General features: G+C 38.3%; 1 long non-coding RNA gene across 1 annotated transcript in view; it reads left to right on the top strand.

Annotated features, from left to right (window-relative positions):
* Positions 1-292: 292 nt before the first annotated feature.
* Positions 293-17131, top strand: part of LOC131273957 (uncharacterized) — a 71700-nt gene continuing 54861 nt past the window's right edge. The window contains exons 1-2 of the long non-coding RNA XR_009181142.2: positions 293-403; positions 8651-8710. This is a non-coding gene — a long non-coding RNA (uncharacterized lncRNA). The remainder of the gene's footprint in view (positions 404-8650; positions 8711-17131) is intronic.

The raw sequence follows: 17131 nt of genomic DNA, 5'->3' as shown, positions 1-17131 counted from the left end.
GACACACACAAAAAAAACAAAACAAAACAAAAAAACAACCGGTGTCATCTTATAAATAGTTTAAGGTCTCAAACAGGGTGGGAATGATTCAGCTGGAGGAAATGGAAAGTTCCCAAATGCCAAAGACAAGTTCAGAATGCAAAACCTTAGTTCTAAGAACTTGAGTTAATTTAGGCATCATTTTCAAGAAACAGAAGGTTCTTAATAAAGTTGCCTAGACAACAGAAGCTCAGTCCCAGGGCAACGGCCCCTTTGATTTCTCACCATCCTGCATCAGCTCACACCAACCCCCTAAACAACTTGAAAGCCATTAAGGGCCACTTGGAATGGCTGCTCGTTGCTGTCTGTAGGCCCATGTGTCTGCAACCAGAAGGATCAACATACGTAACTCAGCCAGTTCAAGGTATGGGAAAGATGTCGGCCACAAGGTAGCAGCTGGTACTTAGGAGAAATCTCATATGCTGGGTCAGCCACATATCTAGTTCCTACCATGGAATTTAAGCAGCAGGACTTATATTCAAGAAATGTTTGAGTCCAAACATTTCAAAGGCTGCTGAAGTACCATGTAATAATATCCATATTTCCCTGTTTTGGTTTTGTGATAGGTACTCAATGCTTAGAATCCTAATACACTGTAGTAGGAAGAACACCATTCATCCGATTCAGGACCGCTAAGAATTTGGCTTAAAATTCATTTATGTTAAGTCATTTATTCACCTCTTTGATTAAGTTTATGGGCCCTTTTATAGAAAAAAGGCACTTAGGCACAAACTTTTACATGCAGTTTAAGAAGTTTCATAACTCCTGAAGCTGAACAGGTAATCCACGTTAAGAACTTCATGTTCAGTATTTTATGGCTATTAGTCGGAAAGGTATAGGAAGTTTTCTTCCTAAGCAGCCCTTATCTAGGTGAGAGGGGTCCAACCGAGCTAAGTCAGAGTGCTTTCTGCTGTGCACAGTGGAGTAAAATCATGGGCCCCTATAGAACTGGGAAAGCCAGCTTCACAGACCATGTGGTGATGTAAAAGACTACCCATATGAGAGAAAGTAAGGAGTCCTGGAATATAGTTCTGCCCTGTCCCCAAATGCCTGGGTGATATTATTTTCTTTGTGCCTCAGTTGTCTCAACTGAGCAAGGAAGAACTGGATTAGTTGATCTTTGTAACTCTAAAATTCTATCATTCCAAAGTACAAGATACATACAAACTATAGCAAAGTTATACAATGGGAGGGAAAGTTTATGCCAAGTTAGAGAACTTTCACAAAAATTTGCCTGAAGCCTAAAATTGGTTATCAACACCACTTAGCTATTGGATTATAATAAATCCTCATGCCTTTTTCCTGTCTCCCTAGAAGGACATCACTTCTACCTCTTCCAGCAGTCACTATAGAGTTTACTTGGGAGGGGGGAGGGGAGAGTAGTAAGCTCAAAAGGTACACCTAGAATTCAGACTTCTTTGGATGAGACTGAGTAGGGAAAAAACACCATAATCTTCTTACTCTAAGAAGCCTTTACTAAGTCCACAGCTAACACACTGGTTAGCCTAGAGAGATCCCAAGTGGATGTACTGGACATGCAGTGTGCTTAAGAATGACCACCAATTTGAGCTTTCCTAATCTGACTCTTTGATGATTCAAATTCCCAGATTTAGAACTACATCTGCTTTTCTATGTTTCCTTAAATCAAAAGTCTTGTGTTTTTGGAATAAATACATTGGAATGCATCTGTGTTTCAGAGGTGTGATTAAGAAGAGAACTGTTTGGTAACAAATGAATAGGAAATAAAATTTCATACTGGTTCCTCCATCAGAAAAAAAACTGTTTTGAACTTTTCCAAGGTTATATAATGTTCAGACAAAGCTATTCACATCCCTTTGCAAAGATGACATCAGGATAAAAAAAAAAAACAAGAATGTTCTTATAATTGACTTAAAATACAATCCAGCTGTTGGTTTGTATAGTGCTCACTGCTACAAACAATAACTCAGGATAAGCTTGACATCGTTTTTCTTTGTTCTGAAAAATTTGAACATTCTCATATATTAATCTTGAGACTTTAAAGAGCTCAGTGCTTCAAAAAATTAAGTATAAACATCCCTCAAGTTCAAGGAAAATATGGCTATCCATATTAAATTTGTTTACCAGACACCCAGGCTCCTGGTCCATCCTGACCTTGAAACTTGGTCCATCCTGACCTTGAAACTTGCCCAGCCCCTCTGGGATACTGTAACTGGGACCAGCTCCCTCCTTTCTAAGAACTTCTTTTACATAGAACCATCTTTTTAAACCATGATAGGAAAGAAATACTGCTCATCTACTATCTATCAAACACTGCCACACACGCTACCTCATTTACTCTCCCTAAAAAATAATGTTGTATGGGAAACTAAGTCTTCGTGAGATTAATTTACTTGTCCAAATTCTCTTATTTATTAAAGGAAATAACCAGAATTCAAACCCATATATTTAAACTTCCAGGGCACACTTTTTTCCTTCCTATGTTATTAGGATCCAAACACCTTCCTATATTATCAGGCCTTTTTTTTTTTTAATAAAGCAGAGACTCCAAAAACATTTCCCCAAAAATGGTACTTGATTAAGAAATTGGATTTTAGGATTAAAAACAGCTTTGGAAATTTGTTCTGCTTTCCGTCTCTCACAGACCCTGTGATTTCCCTCATTGCATGTCCTATCCTCCTTATGGTCTTCTCCTGACTAGAAAATCTTCTAAAATTCTCCCATCCAAATTCTATAGGGACCTGATCTAATTGGCTAGCTGAAAACTCAAACCATCATTCTAATAATTCTTAAAATGACTTTTGCACCAGGACACCTATTGATTTGCTGATCAGCTATGGATGGGCCATCCTTGGGACCAGTGTCCACTCCTGGTCCAATCGATGGCTGCTCCTGAGCACAGCTTCCTTCCTTGGGCAGAGCTCTGGGTGGAGTCATTTCAGCCCAAACCACATACTGGAGCCTGAGAGTGAGGAATGCTGTGACTGTATACAATAAAGGTCTATTAAAGACAGGAGGCATCAGCTAGGGGAAAGCAGGGTATCTGATGATTCTGTGTTCCTTGACTCTTATTTGTATACAGCTAACCTGCCCTGTGAATGCTTCTGGGCAGCCTGTTTATGTAAATGGTTAAGAGATCTAACACCTTTTGACTTTGTTACTTTTTGCTTTTCCCTCACCCTGGAACCCTTTAAGTCAGTATTACACTTAGATGGCTTTCCAGTTTTCAACATGTTCAATATATCCATAACACAAAAGCATTTCAAAAAATATATGAACTAATTAAGCATAATAAATAAAAATGATTCCTAAAGAATGTTCTATCAATTCCTCTGTTGCCATAGGTTACCACTGTTGTTTTAAACTAATAAGCTTGCATACTCTTTACCTGAAAGCTGTCCTTGATTCACTCTCCTCCAAGTTATAAACCCTTCTACTAGCCCAGGGAATATGATAAGTCTAAAAGGCTCATGGTTGGATCTTTATCTTGATAAACTACAAAATATTTTGAGAAATTAGATCAAAATGTGTGATTCTGCTAGTTAAATAGGTAAAGTTTATCTTTCCAAATGATTACAGCTGACACATTTCTCTCTGAAATGTGACTGTTCTTTTTTTAGAGTCTCCTCCTCTCCTGCCACTAAAGTGGTATTCCAATACATCACAAGGTGTTCGGGCAAGTAGGTGTGCTTATATAAAGGCCCCATGATCACCTTAATCCCCTGCCCTCTATCTTCCTACCATTGCTTCCACCCAGCCCTCCATGCTTCTTTTCTGCCTCTGTTGACCCTTGGATTTGTGATATGCCATGAATCATTTCATATTCCAGCCTCCCCACATACACACAAACATATACTCTGCATCACACCCCCTCTGCATCACACCCCTCCACACACACATCCCACCCTTAAAGAGGGCACTGAATGCCATGGCTGTCTTTAACGAGGACATGGTGGCCTCCTGGCAAGGTGGCTCGTTGTACTGCAGTGGTTTGCAAAATTGTGATCTGTGACTTTCAGTTTTATAGCACTGACCCAAAGGTTGGAAAGGGGGAATCCTAAGAAGAGAAGGATCCCTTTCTCAGCTACTCCCATTTCAAATAAATGGTGTTCTGGTGTGTGTTTGTTTTTTAAGTTTGATTTTTTTAAATAGATCTTTATCTTAGGTCAGGTTCCCTAGAACTAGACTCTGAAATAAGGATTAATGTGAATTTAAGGGGTGGTCTCAAGAGAAACTGGAAAAGGGATGGCGGAAGCCGGAGAGGAAAGGAGACAAAGTCAATAAGGAATGAGAATTCACTTTTGGCAAAGATAAAGTAGAAGAATAAATTTTTCCTCAGAATTTGCCTGATTTGAGCCAAGAGATCTGGGCTTTCATATTCCCACACCAGTGAGTCATTGGCTAAGGTTATTTTCAGCCCCCTGGTACAAGCAAGGAGGCTCCAGCCTGAGACAAGACCATCAAGAAAGGCCACAGGTGTGAACTGTTAGACGAGAACATGCACTAGCAGAGGGAGGGAGGCACCTATGCGAAAAGGAATCCTGTGGTGCCTGGGAACAGTAGCAACAGTGTTTGCTATCGACCTCCATTCTGCTGGATCCCCAGTACTCACTGCACTTTATTTTTCAGTGCACTTTTATTTCCCACTGACCACTCTTTCCTTGAAATAGTCTTTTGGTTTTGCTTCCACGGCACCCACCTCTCTTGAGTGACTTCCCACCCCTTTACTCTTGCCCAGCCAATTTGTCAGCTCATTTAACTCTACTCTGACATTTCATTTTGGAGTCCCTCAAGGCTTGATTCTAGGCTCTCCTATCTCTCTGTACTTTTTCCTTATTTGATCACATTCCATGAATTTAATTAGCATCATACATTGATGTTTAAGCATTAATATCTCCAAACCAGAATTCCGTCCTGGGTTCCAGATATGTGGCATATAAAATTGTGCTTTTTTACTCCAGCACCTCAATTCAAACTTGCCAAAAACCATGATTGTTCCCTAAGGACCATACACTTTTCCAATATCCTTAATGCCATGTTCATTCATCATTCATCCATGCTATATCCAAAATTCACCACCAATTCTGTTAATTAAACTCTGAAATAGATCTCAAATCAATGTTTTACTACATCTATATGCTACCACCCTAGTCTTGCACTGCAATGATCTCTTGCAAGATAGATGATTAGCTTCCTAACTGGTCCACCCACTTTTACTACCTTCTATTAATCCAGTAATCCTCAAATCTTTGATCTATGATACCTTAGTAAAATTATTAAAAAGGGAGCTAGAAGAAAAATTTTAAATTAAGACTAACTTATACAAAAATATTGCTTTTGTGGATTATGTCTTTGATATAGGTCACATAAGAAATAAAAACTGAGAAGTTTTAAAAATATTTATTCACTATTTAAAAAGAATTATGTTAAATCCATTACATGTTGCTATAAATGACATTTTAATGAAAAACCATATATTTTTCAAAACAAAAATTTTAGTGAAAAGTGGCATTGTTTTTCATTTTGCAAATCTAATTATTGAGTTTAATAGAAGAGACCTGGATTCACATATCTGGTTCTAAATTCAATCTGTTGTAATATGCTATTTTGGATGAAGAATGTAAAGAAAAGCAGACTTCACACAGATATTTAGTTGAAAAGGAAAGCAGTATTTTAAAAGCCTTTGCAGATAGTTGTGGATATTCTTCTTTGATACTACACCAAAACTTAACAAACTGAGGCTTCTTGAATATAGATAGAATTTAAATTTTGTATTTAGTCACATTAAAATCTTTTGGTCTAGTTTATACTTTGAGTGGGTTTTTTAATATCATGCATTGGTCATTTAGAAAATATTATTTCTCAAGTTATAAAGATCTTCCAAATATTGATACATTTCATCATAGGATATTAAAAAATCATCTACATTGTGGTAGTCTGGAGCTTTATGTACCGAAGAAAAACATGTTCTTAGTCTTAACCCATTCATGAGGATAGTCCTTTTGATACTTCAGTTAAGGTGTGGCCCAATTCAATCATGATAAGTCTTAATCTCATTACTAGATTCCTTTATAAATGGAATGAAATTCAGACAGAAAGGGAGAAAGCCACAAGAAGCAAGAAGGTCAATGAAACCCAGGAGAGACCACCACTGCCATGTGATGCAGGAGTCCAGCACCAAGGTTCACCAGCAGCCAGCCCCAGAACACCCATCTTTGGGTAGAAAGTATGCTTTAATAACTCCTTGATTTGGGCATTTCCTTAGCCTCAAAACAGTGAGCTAATAAATTCCCATTGTTTAAATCAAGTCATTCCATGGTATTTGCTTGAGCAGCCAAGAAAATGAAAACACTCATTATCACTATCAGTTTTTCCATCTATAAAATGGACATTGATAACCTAAAGGGACCATTATGAGAATCAAATAAGAAAATTTTTATACATTGCTTGTCAGAGCATCAATGACATAGAAAACATATTCCAAACATTAGTTCCTTTCCTGTGTTGGAGATTTCTAGAGTCATCAATATTGATGTCATGGTTTCCAAGAAGTATCTGATCCCCACAATTACTTCCTTGCCAAACTGATGAGTCCTGAAATTCCTACTAACAGGTCTGGGCTTTGCATTAATAGTGACAGTTTTGGCCTAAATGTATACACGCAGGGGAGAAGACATTGATACAGTCCCTAAGGAAGCAATTAACAGCAACAATATTAGCAGCTAATAATTTTTAGCAATTGCTGTGCTTCAGGCATAGTGCTGAGACCTTCCTGTGCATTTAATCCTCACAATAATTGTTTTTACTTGCTAAATGCTGCTGGGAGCAAGATACCAGAAATGGGTTGGCTTTTATAATGGGAACTTTTTAGGTTAAAGGCTCACAGTTCTGAAGCTTTGAAAGTGTCCAAATCAAGGCTTCATCAGAGATGCTACCTCACCAAAAGATGCATACTGGAGATCCTGGATTCCTGCCACGTGGCATGACATAAGAGCAGCTCTGCAGGCACACAATAATAGCAGCTCTGCAGGTTTCTGCCTTCTCCTCCAGGCTTACTTTCTCCTGGAGCTCAGCTATAGGAAATCATTCCTTTCTTATCCTTTCTTCCCAGCCTCCTTGCTTCAGCTTCTTGCTTTCTATGGGCCTTCTCTCTCAGCTTCTCAGGGGCCTCTTTCTGTGCTCCTGAGCTCCACTGCTTCCAGCCTGTGGCCTCCAGAACCTCACTCTCTGTCTCTGCAGCTTTTTTTTTTCCAACTATGCCTGCAGCTTTTTAGTCCTCCATTTATAAAGGGCTCCAGAAAGAGGATTAAGACCTGCCCTGGGTCCTGCAATCCAATCAAAGACCCTTAAGTGAAATGATCTAATCATAGATCTAATCAAAAAATCCCTTAACCAAATCTAATCAAAAGGTCCCATCTATGATAGGTTTAAAGGCACAGGAATGGATAAACGCTAAGGACATGATCTACTGGTTCCACCCAGCTTCAAACTGTCACAATGATCTTACTTGGAAGATAATATTTTTAACCCTTATTTGCAAATGAAGAAACTGAGGGTTGAACTATTCTTCCTGAGAATAGTTTGAAGATATGGGAAGGGCAATTGAGGTAGGCAAGGGAATAGGAACATTATGAAGATCTGCAAATGGATCAGGTCATGGAGGATGGAAGGTACCCTGGTGATGTAAGCCCTGTACATACATTGGCCTTTTTCTCTGCACAGCTCACCATGAAGGGGCTTGTTTGGTTTGTGTGTCTGTTTCCAGGGGCTTACTATGTCAACTGTGGCTTTGCTTCTGTGCTCAGCCTTGGACCTGGCCCTTTATTTGAAGAGCAATCCCCCCACACCTTTCTTTCTCATCCCAGTAGAGAAGAACTGGGAAACACACACACACAGACATTCCTGTCTCGTGGGTGTCTTTCCCAGACCTTTCCTACCAGGGTCTTTGCTCACAGCTGCATTCAGAGCCAGAAGTAGGGCTCCTTTCTCCATGACCAAATGATCTTTCAAGGCAATGAATATCCAATGCCATCCTCACATACTTATTTTTTCCCTTCTCAGGAATCAGGCTAGAACTTTGCATCTCTTTCAGATATTCCAATAACTACCCAACCTGCCCTCCCAGCAATCTGTACTATGCCCACCCTGTTGGGACCGTCAGAGGATGAAACCAAATAGCTAAGGAGAAGACAGGATGCATTAGCAAAAGGGTGAACAGCATTCATCAGGTACCTAGGGCTGTCATGAAGTCATGTTCAAAGCACAGGATAAGAGCATATAGAAAAAAAACTAAACATAAAAACACTCAAGGCAGAACCAGGCATAAGACAGCACAATTTTCACCCCTTTCCCTATAATAGAGTAACGGTCATATGCTGTAAACCATTGAAAGGGGGCTAGACTGGTGATATGGTAGCAGATCAGCAGGTTTAGAAATTGGGGGTGTAGAGCACAAAATGTGGATGTTTTCAGTGACCACTCTTGCTATTTCTAACCAACTTGGATGGCGTTTGCCCACCTATATATCTGTGCTCCCTATTAGAATTCAGCTTGTCTTAAGTCTGCCATTAACTCTGTGACCTCAGGTAAGTTATTGAAGCATGTTCAGCTTTGTTTTTTGGGTTCTTTTCAGGTTTTAAAATTCCAGAGTTCAGACCAGACTTGAAAATATCTTCTTAAAATGGACCAGACTGTAAGTAGGCTACTGATTTCCAAATGTATAAGTAAACTCCCTCCCCATCTACCACCTGACCCTGAACATATTATTTTTCAGGAACTTAGGTTATTGTCCACATCCCTTCAAATAATATTAAGTCATACCTCCCCTACTGATTTCCCTTGTTGTATGCTCCTTTCATAGCTAACACAGAATTTTATTCCATACAATGAGCTCCCGCTCAACATGACAGTTAACAAAAGTGAATGCAGATTTTGGACTTTCACTCTAAGCATCATTCTACCTTAGTCCTCCCACCAACCATGTGATATGGGTATGGGTTTCATCCTTCTTTTTCTGATGAAACACAGATGCACACAACCAACTTCAGAGAACTTGAGCAAGTTGCCCAGCAAGTAGGTGACAGTGCAGAATTCTGAATACCCGAATACAAAGACCACTAACTTTTGTCCTCTGAAAGAGGTATCCATTTACATCAAATGTGCTAATAACTAAGAGGCAAGTGGGACCAAAGTTATAGAGATGATGTCTGATAATATGAAACTGTACCTTAACTCTACAGTATGTGTTGGACATCATAGTGGTACATACATTAAGGGAAATTACTATGATGTTAGTAATTCAATTTTTCAAAGAAGAAAGATCAGATTTGTAAATTTAAGAAACTTGCCAAAGGTGGATCTGACTTCTACCCAGATAGTTTCCAATTGTCAGGATAGCAACTTCAGATTTATCTGGAGAGAGTCATTTAAGAAAAGTTGTGATTCAGTATACCTGAATCACAATGGGGCCTGGGAACCTATAGTTGCAAAAGGTTCCCAGGTGACTCTGATGCATTCCCAAGTAGAAGAAAGACAAGAATCATATAAATATAAAATTTCTTAGGGCTCAGCCCATTTATAATACTAAAATACCAGGCCAGTGATGTCTCCTAACTTAACAGACTTTCAGAAATTACTTTTAAGACAGGTTCTAAGGGATGTCTTTTCTCCCTACCTCCCTGAAAACTTGAAGAAATTCCCAAGCCCATTTGCACCTTGGGTGTCAAGAACATTCTCCTTTCTAACAAGATCACTACTCCATACTTACTCTAAGGCAATGGGAGGCAGAAGGGACTTTGAGCCAGTCTCTAGCTCATGGCACCAATGCCATGCTTGTAGGGTACTAATGCCTTTTTATAACTGGGTCAAATCTTTTTGGTAGTGATTTTTTTTACCCACCTCTCTCAGGGTTATTTTACCCCCTCTCAGGGTTATTTTACTCCCTCTACTAACCATTTTTTCTTCTCCCTTCAACATTCCTGTTTTCAGGAAATTAGCTCCAGGCAGTCATTTTTCTTCTTAAAGTACTCTCTCTCCCAGGGGGATTTATATCCTACCTTTTCCCTCCTTTCACCTTTTTATCATTCAATCATTCAAGCTAATAATTCAACAAATATATTTTGAGCACCTGCTTCATTCCAGGTACCATTTTAGGTGCTGGGGGTGGAGGTAGGGCAGAAGAGATAAAGAATCTATAGTGCTGATGGTGCTTAAGTTCCACCACAAACACACACACACACACACACACCTGCCTTGGCCACGGCTTCCCAGTAAGAAGTCCCATACAAGGCAGCCTTGGCATTCTGGATTTTTTTCTGAAATTTCTCCATTGCCTTATACCTGAAGTAATACATTTCAGATCTTACCCCACAGGGAGATAAGCCAACAGATGGGTTCAATTTCAGTTAATAGTTACTGATTAGGAAGTATTAAGTCACTACTCTCAGAAAATCTGCACCTAATAATCAATTCCTTCTATCCAAATCCCCTGTACTGGGATAAAAAGATGAGATCATTTGACAGGCAGGGGAGACTTTAAGCTCTCCTCAAACCATGATAGCATAGACAACGCCTTCTTTCTCCAGATCCATGGACAAATAGAATCTGCATGCATCTCACCCTTCCCAATTTAGAAATCACAAAGTTTTTTGCTTTACTCATCTCATAGTTTTACCTAGTTTATAGTTCTGCATAAATTGGAGCTATTTTAATGTGCCTTTTCTGAAATCTTTTCCTTACAGTTTCCCCCTCATCCTTCTGGTTAGATAACTAGTCCATGCACCTAAGTGTATATGTAAAATGGAAATTGCAAAAGGATTTTATTCTTCCTGACTCAGCAGTATGATGCAAAAACAGGTCATTGACCTAACAAACTCTGGCATAAACCCAATTCAGAGAGAAATTGGCCCCTACCATGTTTCCACGGGTAGCACAGTCTTATCGCAATGTGAGTATGTTTTCTAGATGTATTCCGGAGTACAGGGCCTCATAGGAAACCAAGAGTTAAAACCACAGACTGCCTGAGAGGGGATGGGTTGGGAATGCCACTGATAAGGGAAAAAAGTGCTGCAAGGAGATAGTGGGTAATCGCAGCAGCAAATTTTAGTCAGCTTGTTACTCCACTCCCCAGAGTTAATAGGTAAAGTCACTGCAGTGGCCTACCTGGTCCTGCGAGATCGCCCCTCCCTCCAGCTACCTCCCTGTCCCAGGCCCTTCCCCACCCCCTCTGCTTCTGCCAGCATCCGCCTCCCTGTTCTTCCAGCAGAGCAGGCACAAGCACAGGCACAGGCATGCTTTCCTCTTATTCCTTCTGCCTGACAAACTCAACTATAGCCCCACCCCAGCACTCGCTATCCTGTCCTTGCTTTACTTTTTCCAATACATGCATCATCCTCTAACTCTGCATGTTACTTGTAATTTATTTCGTTAATTTTCAGTCTTGACTCATAGGATGTAATCCCATGAGGGAAGGGATTTTGTCTGTTTTGTGTACAACTGTGTCACTGAGACCTAGAACCGTACCTGGCACAGAGTACATGCTCAATATGTATTTGTTGGGTGAACAAACAGGTTTGCTAAAGCTGGCTCTAAGACCATGGTTATGGAGGAAAAAACCTAATTCATTGGTTTCCTGTTCTGGTGCTAATAGAAGTGAGCTTTCAAGTGTTGCATTGGCTAACACTGAATCACATAATGAAAGAATCTATTCACTTTCCATTCTTTTTTTTTTTGAGGCACCAGGGATTTAACTCAGGACCTTGTATGTGGGAAGCCAATGCTCAACCACTGAGCCACATCATCTTCCCTGAGTTGGTTTTTTGTTTGCTCTGATACCACAAACAGCATCTCCTTCCATCACCAAATATGCAGAAGGTAGGATTGATTTCATTAAGGGAGGCTGGTTTTCTTTGCAATAACCACCCAAGTCCAAATTAAAACAGCTGTCCAAGATATATTTTCAATTAGTTTTAAAAGTCAAAGGGTATTGAGGATGACTTAGAATTAAGTTTTGAAAGGAAAAGGAGGTCACTGATTTAAAACCAAATCAAAGCAAGTGGAAATTTATTGTAAGAGTGTGGGAAGATGGTTGCTTGGGCCTCTGCCAATCCCTCCAGCCTCTTCTGTCACCTCTACACTTCAACCCAACAGAAACAGTAGATTCCCTTAATTAATATTGCTTCCTGGCTCAGGATTTTGCCAGATTTGCCTCCTATCTGGAGTGCTCTTCCTCTACCTCTTTCTTTCTCCTGGAAAATTTCTCTCTCTTTCAAGGATCATTTTAAGCCCCAGTTTCTTATGGAGCTAATAATTTGCAATGCCTTTATAATTACATCTTTAAAACTCTTTTCATAAAAACTGCCTTCTTTTTTTCAATGCTATTTTCAATAGTCATGCTATTCATACATCTTTATTTTTCATATAAATTTTAGAATGCTTTGTCTTCTCATATTTACAATAAAAATCCTGCAGAGAATTTGATTAGAATTGGACTAAATCTCCCTAGTAATTGCAAAAGACTGGGTATATTAACAATATTACCATATATAGCTTTTTATATATTCAAGGCTTTTTAAAATAGCTTTTAATATAGTTTTTAAAATTCTCTATAAATTCCTTGAGTAGTATTTGTTGGTCAACTTCTATATATGTTATAGTTTAAGATTTTATTTTCTACTCTAAATTTCTATTTCTATTTGTTTATTGCTAGCACAGACAAACATTACTAATTTTTCTTGATATATTTTAAGTAAACATATTAATGAAGTACACTTTTCAAAAAGTACACAAATCCTAAATGTATGGCTCAATAACTTCACATAGGGAACACACTACCAAGATAAGGAAAAGAACATTATTAGCACTATATAATCTCATCTTTTGCTGCATCCTTTCCTTCCATCCCCATCTTTATATTCTAACTAATGAACACTGGGAACCAGATTACCTTTTCCTGTGTACTCTTCTATGTAGGACTCTCTTAATTCATTCTTTTGTATTATGCATCTATGTTCTTTAATGTAGAAGAATTTTTTTCATCCCATTGTGTATAGTATTTCATTTTAAGAAAACATGGCATGGAAACTATCATTTCTACTGTTAATTCACATTTGGGTAGTTTCCAGCCTGGGATTATTTCACATAGGGCTTTTATGAACATTCTCATATTGAATCTTTTGCATATGAATATACATTTACTATGGCATTTCTTTCTATTTTCTTTGAATTTAGTTTGTTGCTCTTCCAAATTTTTAGATAAATCTTGGATTATTGTTTTTTTATAACATTTAAATTTAAGGCTATAAATTTCCCTTTAAGTATAGCTTTATCCACATGTTTTTAAATGTTATTTTCCCATTATATTTCAGTTAAAAACATTTTTACTATTCATCAAGATTTCTTCTTTGATACATAGGTTATTTAGAAGTCCATTGTTTAATTTCTGAACATTTGGGAAATGTTCTAATAATCTCTTTTATTTTTATTTCATTATATTTATATTCAGACAATATGCTCTGCATTATTTCAATCCACTGAAATCTGTGGAGACTTGTGCATGTCCAATTTCAAAAACTGTTAGTGCCTTTGAGAAGACTGTATAATCTACCAGTGTTAAATGCATTATTAGGTCAATGTGTCAGTCATGTTGTTCAAATGTTCTATATACATTGTAATTTTTTGCTTCCTTGTTCTATCCATTAATGAAACTGTTGTATTTAAATTACTTTAAATACACATCTTAAATACCACAATACCTTTCCCCCATACCCTGCACTCTCTCTCTATCCATTCGCTGTGCATTTTTCCATGTCTGCTTCTCTTCTCTTTAGGTGGCACTGGGAACCAATCCTAGGATTTTCTGGAGTGGGAGAGAGGTGCTCAATCTCTTGTACCACCTCAGCATCTTGGTCTGCTTGTCTCTTATTGTCTCTCTTCTGTGTCTCTTTTTGTTGCATCATCTTGCTGCCCCACCTCTCTGCTCAGGCCAGCTTGCTGCATGGGTGAGCATTCCCACAGGGACCAGCACTCCACGTGGGCTAGCTCTCTGCTCAGCCAGCTCAACACATGGGCCAGCTTGCATTCACCAGGAGGCCCCAGGAATCAAACCCTGGACCTCCCATATGGTAGATGGGAACCCAGTCACTTAAGCCATATCTGCTTCCCTGTTGTATTCAAATTTGCCATCAAGTTTTTAGATTTATTAATTTCTCCTTAAGATTCCTACCAATATTTTCTTTATATAATTTAAATCTATATATTAAACACATCCAAATTTAGAATTGTATACCTTCCTACTTGGATGACTGCTTGATAAGGATGGAATATTCGTCATTATGTCTATGAATGCTTCTTTCCATAAAGTCTATTTTGTTTTTCTATAATATAGCTACTGTGGCTTGTTTTGGTTAAGGTTTGCTCTTATTTTCAACCTTTCTGTGTACTGATAATTAAAGTTATATCTTGTAATCAACATAAAATTATGATTTATTTTTTAATCTAATTGGATACCCCTTATCCATTATAATTGTTTAATTTGTTCTCCAATCATTTTTTTGCATGTAATGAAATTACTAATAATTTGAGTCTCTACCATTTTACTGATTATTTTCTGTGTCATCTCTTTGGTGTTCCATTTTCAATCCTTTCTTATCTTCTTTTAAAATAAGCAAATATTTTTATTACTCCATTTCCCCCTATATTAGCTTGTTAGTTATATAATCCTTTTTTCCTTTTAGTAGTTACCATTGAAATTACAACACATGTCATTGATATATTAAAGTTTAAAATAAATTATTACTGTTACCACTTCCATGACAAGAAGGATTTTTCAACATTTTAATTTCATTTATCCCCTTCCTGCCTTTTATATTATAGTTGTCACATAAACCCTACAAGGCATATTGTTACTATTTTATATTGTTAATATTTATTTGGATTTCTTCACATATTTTTGTCTGGGGTAATATTTCTTCTGCCTAAAAAATTAACTTAATATTTCTTAGCTTGTTCGTAGTAAATTCATTTTTATTTTTTTAAGAAATATCTTTAGTTCATCTTTATTTTAAAATAAATTTTCACTGGGTTGGCAATTTTGGGGGGCATGTTAAAGATGTTTTCAATTTTTTTCTGGATTGAATTATTTTTATTAGTAAGTCAATTATTAGCCTTATTAATGCTCTTTATGGCAATATCCTCATTTTTCTGTTTGAGTTTTCTCTTTAGCTTTGTTTTTTTCTCTTTATTATTATTTTTTAAATGCTACATTAAAGAAAATATATAAGAGATCCCCATATACCGCCCACATCACACTCCTCCCTCATCAACAACCTCTTTCATTATCATGGCACATTCATTGCACTTGGTGAATACGTTTTGGAACATTGCTGCACCACATGGATCATGGTTTACATTGTAGCTTACACTCTTCCCCAGTCCACACAGTGGGCCATGGCAGGACATACAATGTCTAGCATCTGTCCCTGCAGTAACACCCAGGACAACACCAAGTCCTGAATATGCCCCCACGTCATATCTCTTCTTTCCTCTCCCTACCCTCAAGAGCTACCATGGCCACTTTCTCCACATCAATGCTACAGATCCTTCCATTACTAATCACAATAGTCCCATGGTAGAGTATCAGTAAGTTCATTCTAATCCATACTCTATTCCTCCTGTGGACCCTGGGATGGTTATGTCCACTCCACCTCTATATCAAGAGGGGGCTTAGATTACACATGGATGATAGATGCAATTCTCCTGCTTGCAGTTGTAGGCATTCTCGGCCCCCTGGTGTGGTGGTTGACCTTCTTCACCTTCCTGTTAGCTGGCTGGGGTAAGTCCAATGTACAAGAGGGTAGTAGTTCCAAGTCTGCTGAGGCTCAGAGCCCAGCTGTTACAAGGACAGTCCAGAGATTCAGGTCTCCTGAGTATATACCAACCCTAGCGTCAACCACAGGTTCAGTAAAAGTGACAGAAGAGGCATGTATAGAATGGTCACATCTGAGTCTATCTCCATCACACTCAGGAGCACAAATTCCAAAGTAGAGCCCACTGACATGGCACTGAACTCTATAGCCATCTGTCATTACCATAGAACCAGTGGGTCTCTGTAGCCCTCAGGAGAGCCAGTACCTGGGGTTGTATCTACTTTGGCTGTCTCTGGGATCCTGCTGACACGTGCATAAGTGTGACCCCTCTGAGGACCTCCCGCCTCTTTTTTGGAGACTCACAGCTATATAAACTCATTTGTCCTTTCCATTTCCCCCTTATTCAAGGTCAAAAAGCAGCTTTTAACACCTGTGCTGGAAACTGAGGCACAGTGGTCTCACCAGTAAAGATTGCTGTCTCCATGGCTACACTTGCAACCTAAGGAATGTAGTAATTAAGAGTTCCCAGCAAACAGGATGAAGCTGTTAAAGGCTGAAAGAAAAGATGAGCACATAGCCTTTTGTAGTAAATAGAACCCTTAGACTTTGTACCTTGAGATAAGATTTTTTTGAATTCCTTAGACTTTGAGTAATGCTGATAGTTAACTGCAAGTTGCTGCTTGTTGTCACTTAGACTGGGGTATATGGAGAGCCCCTTGTAAACAATAAAGTTGTCTGATGAGTCTCCACTTGCAGACCCCCTGATCCCAGCTCTCTCGTTCTTCCTTTCTTTTTCTTTCTTTCTTTCTCTTTCTTTCACTTTCCCTTTTCTCTTCCTTTCATTCCCGATGCCCTATTTAAGCAGTATGTTTATGATGTGCCAAGGAATAGAGTTCTATATACTTATCTTCCTTGGCATTCAGACAGTTCTTGCATCTGTGAATCAATGTCTTTCATTATTTTTTTAGTAATAACAGCAAACATTTATCAAGCACATACTAGGAGTCAGGCACTATGTTAGATGCTTCACATGGACTATACCTTTTGTAAACATTTTATTTTGACATAATTATAGACTCTTGGGTACTTGCAAAAATAGTACAAATAGTCCCATCTACCTTTTACCCAACATATTCCAATGTTGACATCTTAAATAACTAATGCAATATCCAAGTCAGGAAATTGACATCAGTATAATACTGTTGGTATTATACCAGTGGTATTCAGTTTTTAACATGTTTTACATGCAT

This window comes from Dasypus novemcinctus, chromosome 17 (assembly GCF_030445035.2).
Source record: "Dasypus novemcinctus isolate mDasNov1 chromosome 17, mDasNov1.1.hap2, whole genome shotgun sequence".
Taxonomy (NCBI): Eukaryota; Metazoa; Chordata; class Mammalia; order Cingulata; family Dasypodidae; genus Dasypus; species Dasypus novemcinctus.
The sequence above is the reverse complement of the archived record's forward strand: the minus strand, read 5'-3'. Positions and strand labels throughout refer to the sequence as shown.